At 37.3% G+C, this 25,778-nt stretch overlaps 1 protein-coding gene across 2 annotated transcripts in view; it reads right to left on the bottom strand.

The window, feature by feature from the left end:
- The window catches only part of FILIP1 (filamin A interacting protein 1), a 185,766-nt gene extending 160,542 nt beyond the window's left edge, over positions 1–25,224 (bottom strand). For both annotated transcript variants that reach the window (XM_080664014.1, XM_080664013.1), the window contains exon 1: positions 24,696–25,224. The gene's annotated coding sequence lies outside the window, so the exon portion shown is untranslated. The remainder of the gene's footprint in view (positions 1–24,695) is intronic.
- Positions 25,225–25,778: the final 554 nt, after the last annotated feature.

Genomic DNA, 25,778 nt, shown 5'->3' with positions numbered 1-25,778 from the left:
TAAAAACCCTGAAACACCAATCAGAAAGAATATATGCACCCCTATATTCATAGCAGCACAATTTACAATAGCTAAGATCTGGAAATAGCCTAAGTGCCCATCAGTAGATGAGTGAATAAAAAAGCTGTGGTACATTTATACCATGGAATACTATGCAGTAGTAAAAAAAAAAAAAAAAAAAAAGAAAGATCTCTTACCCTTTGAGACAGCATGGAGGGACCTGGAGAGTATTATGCTAAGTGAAATAAGGCAGTCAGAGAAAGACAAGTATTACATGATCTCATTCATATGTGGAATCTAATGAAGAAAATAAACTGATGAACAAAATAGATCCAGAGACAGAAGCATGGAACAGACTGACAAATCTCAGAGGGAAGGCAGGGGTGGGTGGGTGAGAAGAAATTAACCAAAGAACTTGTATGCATATATGCATAACCCATGGACACAGACAATAGTGTGGGGAAGGCCTGGGGTGGGGGAGTGGGGCCGGACTAGAAGGGATCAATGGGAGGAAAAAAGGGGGACATATGTATTACTTTCAACAATAAAAATTTTTCAAAAAGGAAAAAAAAATAGCAAGAATAAGAGTTAATAAATAATTTAAATAAATGAAAAAGCAACCTAATTGAAAAAAAAATGGGCCAAAGACATAAACTGCTAATTCACAGAAGAAATAATAAAAATGGTCAAAATTTATATAAACTGGTGCTTAACCTCACTTTAACAAAGGAGCTTCAAAATCAGTGAGTATACTCAAACACAGATGGAGGAAAGATAGGTATAAACAACCACTTACGAGTTGTTTTCCATAACCCATCACCCTAAAATTCTACTGTTAATATCTACCCCGGAGAGACACCATGTGCCCAAAAGAACAGTACAAGGATCTTCATTGCAATGTGATTTGTAACGGTGAAAAATTCAAAGCAACCTAAATATTTATAAAAATAGGAATGGCTAAATATATAATTGTGCACTTTTTAATGGAAAAACCACGTTGCAATTTTCTAAAATGAAGTGGATTGTATGTACTGACATGAGAAATTGTCTAAGCTATATCACTAAGTGAACTAATGGGTATGTCATTTATGTTAAATTATATGCACACATTGATGTATTTTGTATCCCCATGGAGAAAAGTCTGGAAACATACATTACATTGTTAATAGTGACTATTTCTAGAGAGAGGACTAACACACAGGAGTCATTGCAGAAGGGGATAATCAAAGGCTACAGCAGTTTGATATATTAAGTTTTAATTTTTTAATAAAAAGAATCAATTACTAAAGTAATTTTTTATTTTAATATATGTCATAAGTGTAGAAGATAAGTGATGAAGTTATAATAAAGTACTGCAAGCAAGGTTGCTTTAAACTGATGAAATCAATGAAACAACAGACTTTATAAATCTAGGCTGTTTCTTCCTTTATTTAAACTATTTCTGCCTTTCATCCTTCCATTCATAGTACTAAAGAATCCAAAGAAGCTGTATGTCACACCATATTCTTTACCCTTTGTTCTTTAAAAAAAAAAAAAAAAAAAAGGTAATCTCGGGTGGGGCTTTATTTTTTGTGGCTGTTTTTGGATGAAGTTAGAATTACCCACCCAGGATGCTGTGACATAAGTGTTCTTTGATTTCTAGTATGATTACTCTGTTAACAAGAGTCACCCTTCTAATGCAATCATAATATTTGAATGTTCATTTAACAAAATAGTTTTTCTCAAGTTTTCGTTCAATATTAATTGAGGAAAAAATTTTATAATTTAAGAATTATCCATTTATTGGACCTGGGAACATTATGCTAAGTGAAATAAGCCAGTCAGAGAAAGACAAATACCATATGATTTCACTCATATGTGGAATTTAATGAACAAACTCAACTACCAAAAATAGAGACAGAGTCATAGATAGAGAGCAGGCAGACGATTCTGGTGGGGTGTGGGGTGTGTGGAGGAATTGAGCAAAAAAGAGAACTCATAGACAAATGTGGTGATTGTGGGGTTGGGGAGCGGGGGTGGAGGTGGAAGAGGGCATAGAGTGGATAAATGGTGATGGAAAAAATAAAATAAATTTAAACATATTTTTTTAAATAAAATTTAAAAAGGATTACCTATTTTTTAGAATTTTGATTCCCACATTGACTGTTTTGTGATAGGGTTTAAAGGACAAAATGAATTTGGCTTTGATCATGAAGTGTAAAACTGTGAAGAAACAAATATGTAAACATTTCTTTCTTGATAACCACAAATGGCCTATGATTAAGACAGAACCTGATAATTTAAGGAAAATTAACTTGTCTAAGTGAGAACAGAGAATAATTCATGAATGTACTAATTTTTCTTTCTCCTTCCCCATTAGTCTACATTGGTCTTTAGCTATGACATGTACAAACCAGTGGGAAAACATTAACTATGGTTAATGGACTGAATAGATTTATTTAAGAAGAAATATTTAAAGAAGCAAAAGCATCAAATTATCTCCACAACACATATATTGGTCACAAAGACATAATATAAAGTACGTCATAAATCTTACTGCCCCACTGAGATTGAAAGAAACAGCACGTTTCCAAATCTCAAAGTCTCTGAGCAGTATTTTTATCTTTCTTTTCTCATCACCTACTTCAATATTTTCCTACCTTTTAATTGAGGCCTATACTCTGGGGGAATACTATGAGCAGAGTAGAGCATAGGCCTGTTCAGTCAACAGAGTCTGGATGTGAAATCAGGTCTAGCTTACTTTCAATCTGACTAAATTTGAGAAGAGCATGTGTTGCTTCTCAACTTTATAGAAGAGTCCTATGGAAGGATTATTTCTGAATTTGCTTTGCTACTCCCAAGGAGCTATTTATAATGTAATAACATTGTAGGTCCTTAAAAATAAGTGTCAAATAAATGAATAATAAAAGCAAAATCCAAATTAAAATGGCTAAATATTCCATGGAATTCTAAGAAAAAGAAACTTCTTTATTAGTAATGGAAAAGTAATAAGTAGAAAGTTGATTTTAAAAATTAAAATGGAAGCACTGAGCTCATTATATTACACTACAGGAAAATAATGGAACCTTTCTTGGAAGCCACTTCTATTTATAATAAACAAAAGCCAAATACAATTTAGGTAGAATTGACTCTGAGGTGCTTTCCTTGCCTTAATACAACAGTTTCTCAAAGAATTTTAATCACCATAAGGACCTTCAGATATGAAGGTGATTTAATTTCCGAAAGATCTCAATAAGGACAAGCAAAGGTTTTATAGTCCTTCTTCTCTACATTTCTATCTCTCTCTCTTCCTCTCTGAAATAAATAAAAATATATTAAAATACATAAATAAAAATAAAACAAATGTATTTTGGGGAAAGCAAAATGTCCATGCATATGCTAGCCAAGAAATGTTTCATTTAAAAACATATAGTTTTATTTGGGACAATATATGCACAATCCCTACTAAATTTATATGATAACCTTTTAAATCTTTTATGGAAGAAGATCAGCTATAAATATACATATACTTACATACAATTTTGGCATTCTGACCTCTAGAGAATATCTTATTAAATTTTGAGTTTAAATGGAATGTTTTATCTATTTGGCCATGTGAACTAATCCATCAAGTCATTTTTTAAAAATTTTAACTCTTTTTCTTATTAAATATGGTGCATGCTTACTATATAAATTTAAAATCCCACATCCTCTTTCCAAAAAGAGATTAACCATTATTAAAGTTTGGAATAGAGTCTTCTAATTTTTCCAATAGAATCTTAAAGTAGATATTTTTTGTATTGTATTTTTGTTTCCAGTTTTTCACTACAACAAAACATGCTGCACTTATATAGCTGTTATTTGTAAAATGTCTTCAGTTAAACACCCATGCTGTATTTCATGCCACCTCCCACTACCCAAGGTGATAATTATCCGTATGTCAAACCCAGCAACCTCATGCCTTTAAGAACAGTCAGTGTGTGCAGAGGGAAAGAAAGTAGCATCTCTCTCTGTAACTTGCAGGTCCCACTGAGATGTTAAGTTTTTTCCTTTCAGGCAGTGTTTCCTCAGCAGGTCTGCAGTTGACATAGGGGCAGTGGGTGAGCTGTTCATTAGGGTCCCCAGCGGAGGTACAGAGCTTCCTCCTTCCAGGAGAGTATTACACTCATTGGTTACTTAAAGAAGATAATATCAGACAAAGTATAATTGATGCCTATTTTAAAGTGACTATAATTTAAAATTTCCCATCAAATATATCTTAAATATAAATCCATATTATATGTATTGTAAATCACACACAATCTGGGCTGGTCAGCATAAGTAGTTCTAGAGAAGTATGTGAAGACTTGATGTCACTAAAAGTGGTTAGCTTTCCACAAGAAGAATTTTACTTCATAACCTAATCACAAGGGAAATCTGGCACAAAAAGCAATGGAGCCCTAGCTGGTTTGGCTCAGTGGATAGAGTGTAGGCCCACAGACTGAAGGGTCCTGGGTTCGATTCCGGTCAAGGGCACGTACCTTGGTTGCAGGTTCCCTGGCCCTGGTTGGGGTGTGTGCAGGAGGCAACCAATCAGATGTGTCTTTCTCACATCGATGTTTCTCTGTCTCTCCCTCTCCCTTCTACTCTCTCTAAAAATCAATGGAAAAATATCCTCAGGTGAGGATTAACAAAATAAACAAAACAAAAAAATAAAATTAAAATAAGACAATTGACTTAAAATAAACAAAAACAAGAAACAATGGATGGCTCAGAGCTAACTTAACTGCTCTCCTGAAATCAGCTTGCTGTCCTTGTTGTATGTATGGTGGAAAGGCATCCTCCATCATTCCACTATTCCCTAGAATGGACAACTTAGCACATTATTATATATGTGTCACATACAGTACATATAATATATAATATAATATATTATTAAAATAATAAAAATATTTTCTGAGTTTTAACAAGTTGAAATGGCTTTGTATAGGGCCGTGGTCGGCAAACTGCGGCTCGCGAGCCACATGCAGCTCTTTGGCCCCTTGAGTGTAGCTCTTCCACAAAATACCATGGCCTGGGCAAGTCTATTTTGAAGAAGTGGCGTTAGAAGTTTAAGTTTAAAAAATTTGGCTCTCAAAAGAAATTTCAATCGTTGTACTGATGATATTTGACTGAGTTTGCCGACTATAGGGCTTACTTTTTTTTACTCTGAATAATATCTTTGTGGATAATTTTTTTATTTCATAGTGAATTCTGTATACAATTCAAACCTATCCAGTATTTAAAAATTCATGAAGTAAAAAATTATTTAATGAGCTAGCACCCTGCTTTCTAAAATCTGAATTTCAAATAAAGCCAAATTTTGGATGGCAAGAAGTTAGACCATGTCATAAGGAAGAATTCAAACATAGCATGATTATATCTATAAAATGGGAGTAATAATCGTTGTTACACCATGCACATAAAGCACTTAGCATAGTTTCTGGCATGTTGGAAGCACTCAATAAAGTAACAATGATTATTATTATTCTATCATTTTTTGTATAGCCAATAACTATAATAGTTATGTTAAAATCAACATTAGTGCACTAATGATTATCATATTCACATGATGTAGACAAATACACAGAACATTGCTTCTGTAGTTAGGTCCAGATCATATGCAACATAGAAGGTTATATGTAACCTTCAGTTTGGTGTGAACCAAATTTAAACAAATAAATCAACCACTATTAGTGAGGAAACTAATGAGTAAACACAAGTAATTACATATGATCATTTTATAGACGGTTTTCACGAATATTTTACAAAATGTTGTCCAATCCATTCCACATACATATTTTAATGCTCTCCTTTTAAATAAAACATTTTATGAAAAATGTCTGGAATTTAGTTGAGCATTTTATGTAACCAAGATTCTGACCTTTTTTAAATATATTAAACACCCTTTACAATAACTGTATTCACATCAAATTTTTCCAATCTCTTAGTATAGTAGGCACTATTCCCCCTTAAGGCACCAAATTCCAAAGTAGAAAAAAATATTAAAAATTGAGAGGAGAGGAGAGTCAGACCACCTTCCTGTTCCCAAGCATCTGGTCTGACCTCCACATTGAGTGGTAATGTGTACTGCTGCTCTGTCGTACAACAATCTAGAGGAAGTGGAAGCACCTTCCTCCAAGGTGGGTATTTCTCAGAGAATGAGTGGGGTCAGCTTCGACTGGAAATTGATAACAAATCTTGAAGTTGAAGGTAAATTATTGATAGCAAATTATCCTTTGTGAATAATAACTTTATAAAATTAATAAAGGTATCTTGATTTGTGTAGCTTTCATGTATATTAATGTTGTAGGATTCTCTAAGACTGGCTGAAGCAGAAGAAATCACAGAAAGAGGGTTCTGAAAAGAAGAAATTAAGAAAGAAGGAGGAATAAGCCCAGAAAAACATAGGAAGTTGATTAGAAAGCCTGATGGGAAGGCCTCCATGTGATGGAGGGGACAAAACTTGCACATAAAGGCCTGAACTCAGGTAGAAAGGGAATAGGGAAAAAAGAATTTCCAGGAACACAGTGTGAGGGAGACTAGCAGGGATAATAAGAAACCAGGACATGAGAATATCATTAGTTAACTGTTTAAAGAACAGAGAACTACAAATGGGCAATGTGATGGCCTCATTGACTGTTTTATTAGTTAAATTACTTGGCCTAGAATCACCAAATCGAGTTGGAAATAAAGCACAGTTGTTGCTGTTATTCAAACTTACATTCTAATTAACAGAATTACATGTAACTAGAGGCCCAGCATGTGAAATTACACGAGACTCAGACCCGCCACACCGCAAGACCCATCAATGCACCACCTGGTGACCGGTCGTTTGATCATTACGGCATACGGCGTTACGGCCACTGGCCTTTTATAATATAGATGTTTGAGCTCATTCCTCTTTATCCATGGGTATGAGAGAAGTAAAGGGAACTCACTTGCCTCTGCCCAGTGTATGAAAAAGAAGATTGGAAGAACAACCAAAGTGATAAAGCACCAGGACTCATCTCAGCACATTCTTTATGGAGCCAAACAGCAAAAGATGATCTAGGTGTCCAGCTTGTTTAAAATGCTTAGTGCCTACCTTACCCTGGGCAAAAATTCAGAAGTGGCTTCTTCCAAAAAAGGGCTTCCCCAGAAGAAAGCACAAGCATGCTAGCACACAGGTCTTGGGTGAGACTTCATGTATATTAATGTTGTAGGAAGCATCCCTGCGTCCCCTGCATTCACAAAATGTCCCTGCTCTCAGACAAATGAGAAGCAGCTGGGCATCACACACAGCACGTTCCACCCTACAAGACCCCTCATAAGGCACATGCACACATCCCTTGGAATAACAGACAGAACTGATGAGTAGTGAGCTGCTGGTGCTCTGAAGGCCCAGCCTCTGGAGGTGCCAGAGACGTGAGGAGACAGAGAAACCATGAGCTCTTACACAACAGGTATCTTGGGAAATAACCCATGACAGGTAATGTTCTGGATTCTAGGGAGCTATGCAGCACAATTCTGTGGCTTGTCTGTAAATTCATATATCTGAATTAATAAACTACATGACCTTGAGGAAAAGAACTGCCTGGCTTCAGCTTCCTCGTTTCTCATTAAAAGAGGCTGGCATCAATCATCTCTTAAATCCATCAGTATCTGAAAGTGTTATGGTAAAACAATTTTTTCACAGTAACTCTTGAACTTAGCAGATTGCCCAAAACTTGAAGCTTAGTCTCCCTTTTTTGGATTAGTTTAATCGCATAAGCCAGGATTTTCAACTGGTGTGCTACAAGAATTTTTAAAACATGCAATACCTGACTTTTTAGATAGGGGCACTGATCTCTTTTCCCTTTCAGTGGTTCTCAACCTTTCAAATGCTGCGACCCTTTAAGACAGTTCCTCATGTTGTGGTGACCCCCAACCATAAAATTATTTTCGTTGCTACTTCATAACTGTAATTTTGCTACTGTTAATGAATCGTAATGTAAATATCTGTGTTTTCCGATGGTCTTAGGCTCTACAGCAGCAGTTATAGACCCACAAGTTGAGCAACGAAAATAATTTTATGGTTGGGTGTCACCACAAGATGAGACACTGTATTAAAGGATCGCAGCATTGGAAAGGTTGAGAACCACTGCCTTAGATTGTCAAATGAAAAAATGACAAGAGCCACACAACAATAGCCATTCAGTGTGAATGAATCAAAATTATACCTATTTTTTTTTTATCAGATTGTCAAAGAATATATATTTTGGCATGCCACAGATTTTAGTTTTTTAGCAACTTCAGTAATTTTAAAATTTTAGTTTATGTGTGCCATGATATGAAAAAGGTTGAAAATTGCTGCTATAAGCCCGATGATCCTGAGTAGTTCTATAAAGCAGTGATCAAATGCAAGAAATTCCTTGCTGCAGTGACCAATTTAATACACCTGCCCCGTGATCCCTCATCCGCATGATTCAGTCATAAATATATGCATTTTGGTTATCAGATTATGTTTAATAATAACATTACTCAGGAAATACATTCCCATCAGATGTACTTGGCACTTCAATGATTAAGCAAAATGGACTCTGCAGCCTTGTTTCAACAATTCTAATCAAGCAAGGTCCCTCCTAGGAAATCTTATCAAGTTACTGAGGAAGAAGTATGTAGACTTTTATTAAAAAAACGTAAGAACCGCTAGGTCTGCCAAGCTTTCAGAGGTCAATAGACAATATTTGAGAACAATGGGAGGAAGAGAACAGAATACATTCTCAAAAGCATCACATGTTATGACTCCTATTTTTCAAAATGAAAGTGGCCTTATTATTCCTCTGATTATAAAGATTTTTACCACATATTGTCAAATTGCTTTTCAGGAAGCTTGTCCTAGTGGGTTTTCCCACCAGCAGTATACAGGATGCAGCAAAAGTAGGTTGACAGTTGTGAGTACATGAGACAGTTTATTCTTTTATTATTACTTATTAATTATTGTATTGTTTTCCATACAAACAACAAATACTTTGGCCCCACCCTGTACAGTGTCCATTTTCTCACACCCTCCCCATAATAGGTATTGAATTCTTTTGAGTCTTTGTCAATGTGTTAGTGGAAATAATACTTATAATTTGAATTTTTAATTATCAGTGAGGTTGAATAGTTTTTCCACTTATTACAAATTATTTATGTCATTTGTCCATTTTCCTATTGTTGTGTCTTTTTTAAAGATATTTTTATTGATTTCAGAGAGGAAGGAAGAGGGAGAAAGAGAGAGAAATATCAATAATGAGAGAGAATCATTGATTGGTTGCCACCTGCACACCCCCTACTAGGGACCAAACCCACAACACAGGCATGTGCCCTTGACCAGAATGGAACCTGGCACCCTTCAGTCCGCAGGCCAAGGCTCTATCCACTGGGCCAAACCAGCTAGGGCTGTTGTGGTTTTTTTTTTGCTTTATTCATTTAAAAGAGCTCTTTATATTAAGGATATTTGTCCTTGATTGTTTTTGTCACAAGTGTCGTCCAGATTGCTGTTTGCATTTTAACTTTATTCATGAGGGTGTGTTTTTTCTGTCTAAAACATTCATCCAGTTTTTATGAAGTCAGTATTTCATTGTGTCAAATATTTTAGTCTTTTGTTTTACTGCTTTTTTTACTTGCTTAGGAGAATTTTTCCCACCCACCTATGTATTTTTTTCAAGTATTTCATTTTTTTATCACTTGACTTTCTGGTACATCTAGTTTGTATTTTCAGTATAAGGTGTGATGTAGACTTTACTTCATTTTTCTAGTTATTTCACCTCATTGATCGAAAAATCCATGTTTTCTCCTCTAATTTGAAGTGTCTCCTTCCTAACACTAAATTCTAATATGTAGGTGTCTATTTTTCTGGACTTCTTGCTATTTTTCCATGATCTCCTCATCTGATATGAACTGATTCTGACACCACTATCAAAGTGTTTCAATGAGTCTGATTTCAAAATTCCTTTTAATATGTGGTAAGGCAATGCTTCCAACTTATGCTTCAAAACTTTCCTGGCTATTCACACAGGTTTCTTGCTCCAGCAGCAATTAGGCACTTGAAGTGAAGTGTTGAATATGCATAAGTATTTTTTAAAGTGCACAAACTTCTAAAAATCCTAAAGCAAATAATGTTATAGGAAGTATTTATCACCCCCTTTTAGACATATTAAGAGTGGTCACTGTTTTGAAAAAATACTCAGAGTACAGGAGGTGTTGAGGATCAGGAATTTTCTAGCCCGCAAGATATATATTTGGCTGGCTCATTATGCCCACTACAGATTTAAGTATGATGAAAATATATGTATATAGCACATCCTCTTCATCACATTATTCTTAAAAACATTAAAATTTTCATGTCGGTAGAAAGAATGCAATTCACAAGTTCCTCACCATTTTTAAAGCTATGTGGGCTTGTAACAAATCAGATACTTGAGCCTTTCAATCACTTTCATTTCTGTTTCATTCCCATAGACCCTGTTTGTCAGTCTCTATCTCAATTTCAACTTCTACAGTCCCCCATCCCCACAGCAAGAGTCACTTCATCCCAACTATGATGTGTGACCCAATCACTGACCACCCAAAACCAGGTGAGTGTTCCCACAATACCATGTATTATCTAGTCACATGGCATTGAATTCCAATCTCTAGCTCGGTACCTGACGCACATGGATCTCCATGAGTATTTAGTGAATGGGTGAATGCTGCATACTAAGTGTGAAGCAGGAGGGACACAAAGCGTTCTGGCCCAGTTCTCTCGGATTTAGTACCATCTTAGTTGTTTTGATAGTGATTATAATTTCGGCATCTCCCACACAGTCTCTAGAACTCTTCTTCCTCCGGAACATCCTGTCTCCGAATCCCACCTCCCTGCTCTCCTTCCTGGTCTTGCTGACTGGATTGCCCAAACCCTGGCTCCCTGACTGTTCCAAACAGCCATGCTCCATCTGCCTGGCAAAATACCCCAAAACCTCATGTTAGACTCTCAGATGCCAGCTGCTAACTTGGACCATTCTTTGTCATCTAATGCCATAACATTTGAATCCTGTGTTCTACCTGCTCCCAGTTCAGCCCCACTCCAGCTAGATGAATGGGGCTTGACTGATTGAGCCCAGCACGTTCTTCAAGATGAGCAGATTAAGCGGATCTCACTCTATAATCGGTTGCTTCCACACAGCACAAATCGTTTCAAATCCTCACACAATCATAGCTGAAGTCCAACTCCTATGAAAGTGTCTGGAAACAGATTGACATAATAATCCAAATATAAATCAAATTGTGGGATTTTAACCATACATTCATACTACATGGAAAAACTAGAACTCTGTTTTTTCTCAAATCTCTCCCTCAAAAGGACAAAATTCTTTGCTTTCCGAGAAACCACAAGTCACTTTCATCTGGTTTTCCCCCTTGTTCTCTCCTCTGTTTGAGCTCAGCATTTCACGTGTTCATTTTGGTGAGATTCCATCGCAATACATCACCAGGAACACATGTGTTCCACTGGGACTTGGTTCCCTGGAAGATGTGAATGGTGATGTAAATAACGGCATTACTGGAATTTGGAGAAATTGATGCGGGAAAGAAAGTGAAATAAGGCAAAATCAAGCAACTATAATCAATATTTCCTTTGCGGGGGGTAATGTCAGGAGTATTGAGGCTGATAGGGAACTTCTATGGGATTCATCAGCTGGGGCTGTCAGCAGAAACATTAATTAAATGGCAGCTGTTGCTTTACCACTTGTAGGGGAGTGGAGCAATTCTAACTCCAAAATAGATTTCCGAGGATGAGAACATTTCCAACTAAAAAACCACAATAAGAGCCTGGATGTGTTCTTTTCATGAGTTTTGTGGTGCACATGAGTGAAAAGATGAGGGACAAATATTTGCAATTAGACTGTGTCAATAGTTATGGTTTATGCCACTGTATTTAAAGTAAAAGTTCTAGTCTGCTATTGGAAATGTATGTTTACCCTGCCGATCCTAGCTACAGAGCCCAGCTTTCACTCACTTAGCTATGCAGTGGTTCTTCTCTGATCCTCTAATGAGCATTTAAAATGTTTGTGGATTTTTAATTTGTATTGTTATAAAAGCAATATGTGATCATTAAAGGTTTCAGAACATTGAGAGGCAGATAAATAATCACTTATGGTCACTGATTATTTTTCCCATATTTATTTATTTTTAAATGATGTTCAGTCAAATCAATAAAAACCAGTTAACAGTGTTTACTTTCTCAATTCCAGGACATTTAATGGATTCGATTTAACAAACGAATCCCAATCTTTAGTCAAGCAGATAACCCACTTGGTGGGAACTCAGAGCACCAAGACCAGAGGCCACGAGACCCCTGATTTATTGAGCATTTGTTTTGTGCAATGTGGTTTTAAAAATAGTCCCAAGTCATAGCCGAATCTATTTATCATGTTAAATTATTAATTTACATGTAAATATTTATTATAGAATAATTATAATAATCTCTCACTTTTTGTTTAGTTTCTATTGCTTAGAAAAATCTGTGCTACTTGCCGAAACGGTTTGGCTCAGTGGATAGAGCGTCAGCCTGCGGACTGAAGGGTCCCGGGTTCGATTCCGGTCAGGGGCGTGTACCTTGGTTGCGGGCACATCCTCAGTGGGAGGTGTGCAGGAGGCAGCTGATCGATGTTTCTCTCTCATCGATGTTTCTGGCTCTCTATCCCTCTCCCTTCCTCTCTGTGAAATATCAATAGAATATATTTTTTTAAAAAAATCTGTGCTACAGTATTTGCCATTGGTGATTTTCATCTCAGTAAAGTTCGTGTAACCAGAAAATGCATATGGTCTTTCCCCTAAGTGTGAAAAAGCCTGCTCTGTAGAACTTCAGACTTAGAGAATCAATCAGGAAATTAATTCTATACATGCTACCTAAAAACGTAGACTTTACAGGTCTTCAGAGTACATTGACCCACTGGCCAGTCAGTTCCATGGAACAGACCAGCTTGCTTCCAACACACCTGCAGTTAGAGGAGAAGCAACGTGATTAATCCCTTCCTGTTGTTGCTAATATCATGAAAGTTAGAGCTGGTATGAAAGCCCAGACAGGGGAATCCCAGGGAAAATATGAACCCAGCCAAACTCACAGGACCACAGGACTAGGGAGAAAGCCAAGGTTCTAAGTAGGAGAGTAAAGTTTACAGTTAGAATTTCCATGGAAAGATTAAAAAAAAAATATGTACCCCAAAGTAAGGCAGAAAATATTATATCGGTCCACAAGGGAAAGGAAAGACAGGACATAAGAAACAATGTCACTGGGGAAAATGAAGCACCTTGGAGCAATCTCTAAGAAAACAGATTGCTTCCAACTGGCCCACTTATTCAGAAAATAGAAAAGAAGGCAAGGACCCATTCTCTAGGCAAGCAGATAACCCAGTTATGGGAATTCAGAGCACCAGGGCCAGATGCCACAAGACCCATGATGCTGAAACCGGGAAACAGCTGCCATTCAATACCTTATATCTCAGAGTTGCCCTCAGAACAGCAAAGTGATTAAAAGATTAAGAGCACAAATTGAGAGTCCAATTGCCTGGACTCAAATCCCAGATCCCAGATCTGCCACCTGCTTGTTTGGGGGGGTGGGGGGGGGCAATTGCCTAGGCCTTCTTACCTGTAAATGTATATGAATGTCTGTTTCATGGGGTTGTCAGTACCTAATACACAGAAAGTATTCATTAAATATTGGCTGCTTTGTTGTTTATTATGATCATGTGATAGAAAGGATAATAGCCTGAGACTCAGAGCCTTTGTAACTTCTGCCAAGCGATTTCCATTCCCTCCTCCTAGTACCGTCTTCTGTAAATGATAAGATTGCACTAGATAACTGATTCTCAACCCTAGATGCACATTAAAATCACACAAAAGCTTTCTAAAATAGACCACTACTTGGGTACCTACTCAGGCTAACTTGAATCAGAACTTCTGGGGCACAGCCCAGGCATCTGCATTTTTAAAGCATCCCCGGTGAATCTGATGCACAGGAAGTGTTGAGACCAAGACAAAATGATCTGAGAGCTCCGTGTGAGCTCAGAGTCTAGAGATTTTCACCTTCTCAGTTCCCTGATGGGTTGGAATAGCTCTAGTAGGTCCAAAACTGTATGATTCTCAACAGTGTGAGACTCAGAGCCCCCATTCCTCCTTGAAATTAGTCCAGGTGCAGAGGTGTTAAGAGAACTAGGAGCACTTAGAGAATGTCTTTGATAATCTTTGAATGAATATGATAAACTGTTAATATCTTCCATTTAAGAGGCATTAGTTAATATTAATGTGGAAATTTTTACTAAGTTTTGTTGCCAAGAGAAATTTCGAATAATTGAAGAAAAAAACATATACTGCCAGAAGCCAACTAGTCAAGCCCTTTGTCTCCAAAGGATATAGCACTAATTCTTTCCCTCCTTTGATACTGTTACACCTTTTTACATAAAGACAGAAGAAGACAACATGGAAATTCTGAGTTTATTTGTTGCAAGAAAATCAGGAGAGACCATGTGAAAGAAACAAACAGCCTTGATGAAATGTAATACATCACTACCTTTATTTTGGGTTAAATAAGTCTATGCTACAGAGAAAAGTGTTTTTTGCTTCAGGAAGACATTCAGCCTGTCAGGTAAGTAGTGGTGCAAGTCCTTGCATAGACTAGTAATGAGTGTGTATAAGTGGGTTGAGAGGATTGGTGGGTATGCTAGTATAGTTGTGACAAGATTCTGTTTTTAATTCCTAGAACAGAATTTCTCAGAGGGTAGAGGTTCATTTTGTTATGTGTTCTCTTCACATGAAAAATTCATCTTCCTGGGATATTCAGTCCCACCACCTGAGATATTTGATACACTGGAAAAGTAGAATATTTATGGCCACTGGCATAAGAAAAAGCAAACCATTATCTGCTCCATCAAAATTTTATTAGAATTGCTCTTTTACTCCAGACACTTGCAAAAGTTAAATGCCGTAAGTGTAAATAGAAACTCAAAAATTCCAATTATATCCAAATGTCAGACATTTAACTTCATTAAAGGTAACTCTTGGTTAATAATGATAAAATAATTAAATAAAATACCTCATGCTATTACTCCACAGTAGCAAACCACTGGCTGAAAAGTATCAGGTAATTTTCCTTAAATTATAGCAAGCTCTGTTTTGTGTGTGTGTTTGCGGGGGGGAGGGGGGGAGGGGGGGAGGTTGGTTGGTGGTGGTGTTTTTTAAGGAACAACATGCTGCCAGATTGATAACTCACTGCCTAAACAACGTCATTGGGAGCCAGTAAGAGCTCTTATCTGGAATGAGACCTTCTGTCCCCTACCTCACTGCCTGCTCCAAACAATATACATACACCACCAAAGGCTACTTCAAGGAATATTGTTACCAATAGCTGGAATAAGTATTTTGTAGGACTCCTTCTTGAGCCTACTTAACAAACTGAATGCTTATGACCAAGGCAGAGATCTGCAAAGCATTTCAAATGTTACAATAGAAGGTGGGGTTCTAAGTTGTCAACAAAACCCCAATGGTATCAAATGGTCTAGCTATAACAGTAGCCATAACAGCTCATAAATTCAAATGCTCCATGGCATCCTCTCCCAGGAAATCAATGTGGAAACCAGGAACCAACTCAGCAATGTGCAAACCAAGAACCACATTGCTCCATCAATAACTGTGGATTCTGCAATCCAGTGCCCCAGGCGTAGCTCTTTCTGAGTTGCCCATCTCCTCTGGCCACTGAAGCTTCTGGGGCCACTTTGGAACCCTGGAGAAGAGCCCAAATTTGCCTTTTGACCCTGAATCTCTTTGTTATTTGATCTTTGAATCTCTTCAGACTACCGGGACAGCTGATCCCCTGCAGTGTCACATTCTACACCTTTCACTAAAACATCTCACATCATCTGGGTGCAGATCTTCCTTGAACAACTGCTTAGAGTACAAGAAAGTGGTTGAAAGTATGGGCTAAATAAAGTCAAGCTGCCTGAGTCTGAATTTCACGTCTACCACTGGGCAGTAACCATCTATAAGACTCATTTTTCTAATCCATAAAACAGAGATAAAAATAGTGCCTCATAGGGCTGTTGTGCAAAGTAAATAAAATCATCCATGTAAAGTGCTTGGCACAATGCCTGGTACAGTATAATCTCCGGCAAATGCTAGCTATTATTATCATTTATACATACTAAATAATTTTATATAACTCTATAATATATGTATTATGTAAATGGTATATGTTATATGTAGCTATTATTACCATTATATTGTCTATTATATTATTATATAAGAATTGGGCTCCAGAAGTCCCAGTCATTAGTAGGAACATTTGGTGTACTGGGCAATGATCTGTGGAATAAACAGGATATAGAAGGTGAGGATATGTTACTGAGAGTGGAGGGGCCCCTACCAAAGCAGCTGGCTTCCTTACGGACCAGAGAAACAACAGGCTGTGACCAAAGCAGTTGGTTTGGTGGTGTCCAAACCAGAAGATGATACCTATCAAGACAGCATGTGAAAATTAAAGTCGTGTGCAAGGCCCCTCCCTCAGCCAAATACCAGGCTGCTCTTCAAGCATGTGTCACTTACTAAACAGTTAACGAACACAAAGAGCCTTGAATACCTCCAGTGTCACATTTCAAGACTTACAGAATAACTAGGAAAAATCTGAGCTGGCAACACTCTTCCTGGCTCTCCTGGCAAGCAGACCATCTTTGTTTTCCATTAGTGTGTGTTGTCGTCACAGTAACTGCAAGGCTCCAAAGACAGGCCCATGGTGTCATTTCCTCCTGCACTTAGGCTGCACACTGAAATAGCATTATGAACTCAGCAATGCCTCTTCCTTTCCTGTTATGCTGTGGTGTCTCAGTCAAAGAAGCAGGCCCTCAAATGAGTTCCTTAGGACATCAGTATATTAAAGAGATATAAGAAAAAACAAAGTCATTGATCTCGATTACTGTATTGCCTGTGACTCGTGGGTGTGGGTGTGGGTGTGAGAGTGTGTGTTGTGTGTATGTATGTGTGAAAACCTTATTTTTGCAAAGCTGTCTTAAATAAACAAAGCAAGTTGGCAATAACTTGATTATCTTGGTGATGTCAGCAGTCCACTGTTTTCAATCAAATTGTCTTTTGGCTTTAAATCTTTAGCAAATTATTTTTTAAAGAATGCATTTGGTCAACTCTAATATGTCCATTTCATGGCTTTCTTACACCTTTTCCTTACAAAGAGAAGCAGCAGGTAATGTATTACTTCAGCATACCTTGGGGAGATTGCAAGATCAAAAAAAAGAGACTGTTTTCAAGTGTAGACATATAAGGTCTTTGGCTAGTGAAGCAACAATAATCATTTTCATCTATGTTTTGGTAAAGGAAGTAGGTGGCAGCATTTAAACAAGAAAGAAACAGAAAATCCCTGAACCTTAAGTACTCAAAGTCAGATCATTTGAGATAACTTCTGCATTAACTTTAAAAATTATTTTTAGTCTGCCTTTCACAGACCTCAGAAACACATAAATCACCCAATATTATGAACACGGACACTATTTCCCAAAAAGGAAAAGCAGCACCAACCTTCTTTTGACTTATCAGTGCTGCTGTGGCTTACACAAAGCTCTCAGGGACTGGGGTGCTGGTTAATGTCGTGTTTCTTCATCTCTCTGCTGGGACTTTCTCAAGTTCTGCAATCAGCTGGCTACAGCCAACTATAGCTGCTCAACTCATGCTTTGCTTTCCTTTTTCTAAGTTCTTCCACAGCTCACTGCACGGCCTTTGAAAGTAAACTGCCACAGGGAAAGGGGCATTCTGCCTGCAGCCTTTTCCCTTCTCTGAGAGCTGAAGAGTAGGCCTGACCATTTAAGGAGAAAGAACATAATGCAATACATTTTCTTATGCTTCCTATATTTTTGCCCTAGAACCTTTAAAATGTATTTGGTAAATCCAGGAATAAAACTGTTTCCTTCATTTCTTTCTTTTCCTTCCTTCCATTCCCCTCTCCTTCCTTCCTTCCCTCCTTCTTTCTTTCCACAATAGGGTTTTCATTCAAGAATGACAGTTGTAAAACTCAGTCTGCCTTATCTTTTAGAAACTCATTCTTTCAAGTGAGAAAAATAAAGCAAAATGGACAGGTCTAAACTGTAACTACCCTGCATAAGATTTGTTGGCACTAAAGCTACTAAGAAACTTCCCTGCTTATATGAGTGTTTCATATACATTTGTTAAATTAAACATAAAAACAGTCATCACCCCATAATATATACACACATATTTATGATATAACACTTTTTGTTCATCTTGGATTATACTTTCTTGTCATGTTTAAGAAGAATGAATAGGATTAAGGGCAATGAATAGCAAGAATTCATTTCCTTTTGGTAAGGTTAAAGCTAGCATGAGATGACCTTTTTTGGTCTTTTTATTTTTATCTGTTACTAGGTTAGTAAAACAAACAAAACCTTGAAGGGAAGATATAAAGAGAGATAAATTTAATTAATATATTCCTCCATAGAGGAAGAAGTCTCTATTGCCCAGTGTAGTCAGCTATAAAGGAGACACCCAAGCACCATGTATAAGCACACTTCATCTCCAAGTACAAATACAGAAATCATAGTATAGTTTTTGCTGTTGGTGATTTCTTAACCTTTTAAACAATGATTCTGTGAGACAGCAGACTGCTGAGTGATAAGGGAGGGTTTGAAATATAAACTCCATACTAAATTATTGGCTGGTGTTCAAACTATGTCTGCTTAGAGTACCCAGGAGCAAAGTATGTCCCAAACAGGATTCCAAATCTAAACAATACATTCTTCTGTTTTCTATGATCTATGAACTTGAGTTCGCAGATTATCTGTATCCAAGAATTTTGTGTGCAACAAAGACTAAAATAAACAGATAACAACTTTTATGGTGTGGTAATAAAATCATAATAGCTTAAATTTATTGAAAAGTCTACCAGGCAACTATAAGTTTTATTAACTCATTTAACCTTCAAAACAACTTTATGAGGAAGGTAGTATTATTATACTTGTTTTATAGATGAGGCACAGAGAATAATTTTTGCCCAGGGTTACAGTGAGCTGAAATCTGAGTCCAGGCCTATGAGACTAGCCTTTCCTACCTCTTCCTCCACACCAATAAACATGTCCTTGTTGCTATATCATCAAGTCAGATTTGGGGAAACAAGATGTGTTCTGTTGCTATATATATTAAAAGTAATTAATACATAAACAAACTTATGCTGCAGGTTTTAATGTCATTTTTCTAACAAGCTGTTAGCAATTTCTTTTTCTTTTAAACCTTTCTGCTGAAATAGATCTCAATTGAAGTTTACCCACTCACTTCCCATGATGCTGCTTTTCTAAAACCCAGGTGTTTAACAAAATAAAATGAGACACATTAGTGAAAATGTGGATTAAACAAACTCTATAAAATCCTATTTCTTAGGGCACATGTTTTATTAATACTAATCTTCCCCCCAAAAAACCAATTAGCATTAGTGCAGAATGTGTATTTTACCACAAAGTTTTACTTCTAAGGAATAAGTAAAAATTATAACCACAGGAAAACCACTGCTAAATGAATATATTCAATATTTCACAAATTTCATTAGGAAAACCCCATTGTGATTCTTGCCAAACACCCATTTAGAATAATTTTAAACTCCTTGGCCATCTTAAAATATAAAGATAATGCTTTTCTTTTGATGGACACAAAAAAAAATTGCTTCAAAGTCACGATTCTTGCTTTATCTCACATAGTAAGACTATAGGTTTCATGAGTGATTAAAAATAAAACTCAGGCCTGGCCGGTGTGGCTCAGTGGTTGAGCATCAACCCATGAACCAGGGAGGTTACAGTTCAATTCCCCATTAGGGCACATGCCTGGGTTGTGGGCTTAGTACCTATGGGGGGAATGTAGGAGGCAGCCGATCAATAATTCTCTCTCATCCTTGATATTCCTATCTCTCTCTTCCTCTCCCTTCCTCTCTCTGAAATCAATAAAAACATATTTTTAATAATAATAATAAAATAAAACTCAGAAATGTGTTTTTTAAATATCTAGGGAAAAATAGAAAAGATATTTTAAGTATTTTAATGCTCAAGTCCATTCTAGTTCATCAAGACCATCAGATAGAAGGGGCCATAATTTAGATAGTACCAAAGGTAACTATAAATGGGATCTGGTGTTCTAGCCAGTTTGGCTCAGTGAATAGAGCGTCAGCCTGCTGACTGAAGGGTCCCAGGTTAGATTCCAGTCAAGGGCATATGCCTGGGTTGCAGGCTTGATTCCCAGTAGCGGGTGTGCAGGAGGCAGCCAATCAATGATTCTCTCTCATCATTGATGTTTCTATCTCTCTGTCCCTTTCCCTTCCTCTCTGAAATCAATAAAAATATATATTTAAAAATAAAATAAAATTAATAAATGGCATCTGGTACCAAAAGATGATAAAAGTAAAGTATATGCATTACAGTTTTTAAAGTCTAGGTGCATACACAGGACATGCATGAATATATACTGTCTTTATATATCCCCCTTTCTATTTCATTCTCAAGAGATATTATCATCTCCACAACCAGGTACATGAGCCTAATTACAATTACTTGTAACTTTTCTGGGCATGAGAAAACTATGAAGACTTTCCTAGGAAATTGCTGAGGTAAAAAGTTTTTAACTATTATTACAGTTCCTTTTCATGATTTTATACTTATCTATACTTTCTTACATATTTGTCATCATGAATCTAGAGCCAAAAACGTTAATAAAACATCTACAATGTGTATAGGGCTAAAAAGCTTCAAAGCCAAGTGATGCTTAGGACAATGCTTCGGACCTAATCATCTTCATAAAACTGTTCAGATTTTAAAAAGGCAAACCCTGCTCTAGAGCAGAGCACCAAACTGTCTAAACTAAGAAAGCATCACTTCTAAATGGCATGATCCTGGAAATCACTGTGAACGTGGAAGACACTGATGTGGGTTTTAAAAGTAAACAAGGCCTCTGCAAGAAAGGGGGTGAAAGGTGTTCCCGATGTGGGAGTGAAATGGGCAGGGGTAGAACACTGAAATGTGCTCTGTGTGTGTGTTTGGAGAATGGCCCCAAATCTGAAATATTTGAAGCGAAGAGACAAACACTTGTTGAGTAGTGGGAGCTGAGACTAGAAAAGTTAAGTACGTGCCAGATGATGGAAGGTTTTCAAAATACCCAGCCTAGGTGCTTGGCAGCAACAATGAGTCCCAGAAGATAACAGAAGAGTAAGGAGACAAGCATAGGAACGCTTTAGGAAAATTAACCCCATGGTCATGGGCAAGATGGTCTGGATGAGGGGTGGTAAGGGAGCACCAGCATTACAATCCAGACTGAGGGTGAAGGGAGTAAGCCTTAGTGTGGTGGGAGACATGATAATGGGATCTAACAACTCTTATGGTAAAGGGGGTAGGAGGATTCCAAAATAACACAGAAATGTGAACTTGAATGAACAGAATCTGAATGGTTTGTGGAGTCTGACTATTCACATGCTAGAGGAAAGCACAAGGGCTAACATGAGCTGCTTTTAATTCTCAAGGGTAAACTTACAGCCATAAAAATGATACTCAAAATGTCAATTCATCAGGAAACATCAGGCTTTCACTCAGGGCCAAATGCCGCACTCAGTTACCTACACACTGTTCTACTGACTCCACAAGAAATTACATGCCTAGAACTAATGGTAGATTAGTTGATAAAGGGTTACTATCCAAAATTTATAAATAACTTATAAAACTCAACACCCCCCAAAAAAACAACAATCCAATTGAAAAATTGGCAAAGGACCTAAATAGTCACTTCTCCAAAGAGGACATACAGAAGGCCAATAGACATATGAAAAAAAATACTCAATATCTCTAATCATCAGAAAGATTCAAATTAAAACCACAATGAGAGCACCTCACACCTTTCAGAATGGTTATGTCGATAAATCAACAAACAACACGTGTTGTGGAGAAAAGAGAATCCTCCTGCACTGAAGGTGGGAATGCAGAATGGTGTAGCCACTGTAGAAAGCAGAATGGAGTTACCTCAAAAAATTAAAAATTGAACTGCCTTATGATCCAGTGATTCCACTTCTGGAAATATATCTGAAGAAACCAGAAACACTAATTCAAACATATGCATCCCTATGTTCATTGCAACATTATTTACAATAGCCAAGATTTGGAAGCAGTGCAAGTGCCCATCTGTATATGAGTGGATAAAAAAAACTGGGGTACATTTACACAATGGAATATTACTCGGCCATAGAAAAGAAGGCAATCTTACTCTTCTCAACAGCATGGAGGGACCTGGAGAGTATCATGCTAAGTAAAATAAGCCAGTCAGAGAAAGAGAAGCACCATATGATTTCACTCACATGTGGAATCAAATGAACAAAACAAACGAACAAACAAAATAGAAACAGACTCATAAGTAGAGACCAGACTGACAGCTGTCAGAGGGGAGAGGGGTTACAGGGCTAGGTGAAAAGGGTGAAGGGATTACAAAAAAAATATCTCATAGACACAAACAACAATACGGTGATTACCAGAGGGAAAAGGGGTGCAAGGAGAGGGTGTGGGAGGAATAAATGGTGATGGAAGGAGACTTGACTTGGGATGGTGAACACACAATACAATAAACAGAGGATGTATTATAGAATCATACACCTGAAACCTATATAATTTTGTTAACCAATGTCACCCCAATAAGTCAATACATTTTTTAATAAAATAAAATGACATCATAGGGACTTACAACTTCCGCAATCTTAAACTGCCTTGCCTCAGATAATATTTTTAAGAAATGGATTTTGGTCTTAGATGTACATTTGTTAGCCAATAATGTGACCCTTCCTAAGATAAAAACAAGAAAAATGTAGAGCATTTCGTTCTGACGTTTCAAAACTCAAGAAGAAGATACTTCATCTCCACTCAGGTACCAGGAGTTTCATTCTCTGATACCCAAGGTTACTGAGTGCATTGTACACTATTACTAATATTTAGCTTATTCACTTTTTAAAGTAGTCATTTAATCAGAATTATGAAACATAATACCTACTATGTACCAAATGTCTGTACTATTTCATTTTCCTGAACATACGATATATAAGCTTTAATTCGTTTTTCTTAAAATAGGAACAACTACTAAAAAGTTTGATACCTTCTTATTTGTCAACAATGTGTTCAAAACTGACCTTGGATAAATTCTTTATTTAAATTGACAAAATAGACTCAAATAATTCCTTGTAAAATATTCATCTGCATCTTCTTTGATATCCTTAGATTAGAATATTCATTCAAATTATGTTCAAGGCAGTGGTTCTCAACCTTTCTAATGCCGCGACCCTTTAATACAGTTCCTCATGTTGTGGTGACCCCCAACCATAAAATTATTTTCGTTGCTACTTCATAACTGTAATTTTGCTACTGTTAATGAATCGTAATGTAAATATCTGTGTTTTCCAATGGTCTTAGGCTCTACAGCAGCGGTTCTCAACCTGTGGGTCGCGACCCACAGGTTGAGAACCACTAGCAGGGTCGCCTAAGACCATCGGAAAACAGATATTTACATTACGATTCATAACAGTAGCAAAATTACAGTTATGAAGTAGCAACGAAAATAATTTTATGGTTGGGGGTCACCACAACATGAGGAACTGTATTAAAGGGTCGCGGCATTAGAAAGGTTGAGAACCACTGCTTTAAAGGAACAAACTTCTTACACAAATCCAACCCAATGACAGACAACAGGTGTCAACTGTAACCACATCACCAATGTACTGACATAACTTTTGTTAGATTCAATATGAAATTGACAACTCTAATCAATTCTGAGAAAAATGCATGGCAATTCATGGAAGGAGCGAGAATATACTAACAGATGAAAGAAGGACTTCCTTCACTGTTTGATAAATACACTACACACACATTCGTACAACTCAAGAAAGGATTTTTTTCATTTTTTTTAATAGATTCAACTTCAGTTTTAAAAATCAAAATCTGTTTTATCTATGTACAAGCAATTCCTCAATTTGTTTTTTTCTTTAAAAATAAAACGCAAATAATATTCTCCTGAGTAGTTTGTATTCTGTAACTGCAAAAGCAGTGATTTAATATCCAGGCATATTTTGTGCCTAGTCAGAAGCACTTGGGGTGGCTGTAATGTAACGAGGTCAGAGCCAGCACAAGGTGTACCAGTGTAATCAGAGAATCAGGCAAAGGGAAAAGCAGATAGCAGCAAGTCAAAAGTACAGCAATGCAAACACCCTTAGGTCTTCCCTCCCCTTTACCACACAAGCTGTTCAGTTAGTTCCAATAAATGAAACTAGTTATTTTGCTTCTAGGGAAAATATCCCTTCCATTGGTTAGCCATCCTAACTGTGAAAGGAGCTGTGAAATCGTCCCTTGTCATATTTCTGTTACCTGCCAAAGAATGATAACTGGGCAGAAATATTTCGATGGCCACTAAAACATCATAATCTTCATGTTTAAAAAGGAACCAGTACAATTCCGAGAAAGACATGGTGTTTCTCGTTCTTTAAAAAATAATTCCCAATGATTATCATAATGCCCAAATGTGCTATCACATAGTGGAACAGTAAGAATCAAAGGAAACAGACAACAAAGAATCGCAGAGAACTCTCTTCCTATGGAAGCAGAAATTTCTTTAAAGAATGAAAACTATGTTTTTGCTCTTACCTGATGGCAGCTGGCTTAACCCAGGGGGTGTCCTTTACAGCGGTAGCTTATCCTTTGAAGAACACAGTGGCTTGTCCCACAGCCCAAGAGAGAGACTGGAGTCCTGGAAAACTATCCAGCCCAAAAGAATACAGAGGGAAAAGCTTTTCCCACTTGCTTTCCCAGGACTAGCCAATAGCTGAAGTCATGCAGGAAACAGTGGAGAGAAGGGGAGAGCAGCTTCTTCGCCCTGAAATCCCGGTCCGCAGACACTGGAGGCTGTTGTAGATCTCCCACCCAGACTTTTGTTTAAAAGTTTTTTAACTGTTGCTAGGTGTTGTTGGGTTTCGAGATTAGGTTTCTGGTCTCTGCTCCCTGCACAACACCGGCAGGGCAGGGACTTTGTTGAGGAGCTGGCTTGCGCGTGCTATATTTAACCAGTGTTTTCAGCAAGTCAAGCCTGTCAACAGCTGAGAAGTTTGGAGCCGGCTCTGCTCGGTTCCTCGGCAGCTGGGTTATCAGTGGATATAGCTCTGCTCGCCCCGTGAAAGATTGCGGAAAACCGGCCGTCCCTTTTAAGGACTGCTGCTCCTTACCCAGAGGGAATTACTAGCTGAAGCTCTTAAAGACAGATTGGGAGTTGGGACTTAGGTTTTCCAAGCGGAAAAGAATCAAACAGCCGCAGTTGTCTTAAGCAGAGCATTTTACCAATACGATATTCTCCATTTAGGCTTTCTGAGATAAATGTTCCTACTTTTTTTAAAAAAAAAAAAAAAAAAAAAAAAAAAGCTCTTAGGTAAACGTGTATCATAACTATTGGAAACATTCACAGTAAGAGATTATTTCCAGACCATTTTTTATATTGATGTGTTATATTCATAGCTAGGTGACTGACTTACCCAGGCATATCAGACTTGACCAGCTTATATGCCCAAATGTTATAAAAGTCAGGTTACCATAAAGGAATGTCTGTAACATTGTTTTGGAAAGGCATGAAGTGTAGGAAGAAAATCTTAGCACGCTCACTCAGGTCATTCATTCAAAGTAAGACCTGGAGAACACCCCAGGAAACTGGGGCTTGACAGCTTTGCCTCCTTATTAACC

Source organism: Plecotus auritus, assembly GCF_963455305.1.
Source record: "Plecotus auritus genome assembly, chromosome: 4".
NCBI classification, from domain to species: domain Eukaryota; kingdom Metazoa; phylum Chordata; class Mammalia; order Chiroptera; family Vespertilionidae; genus Plecotus; species Plecotus auritus.
The sequence above is the reverse complement of the archived record's forward strand: the minus strand, read 5'-3'. Positions and strand labels throughout refer to the sequence as shown.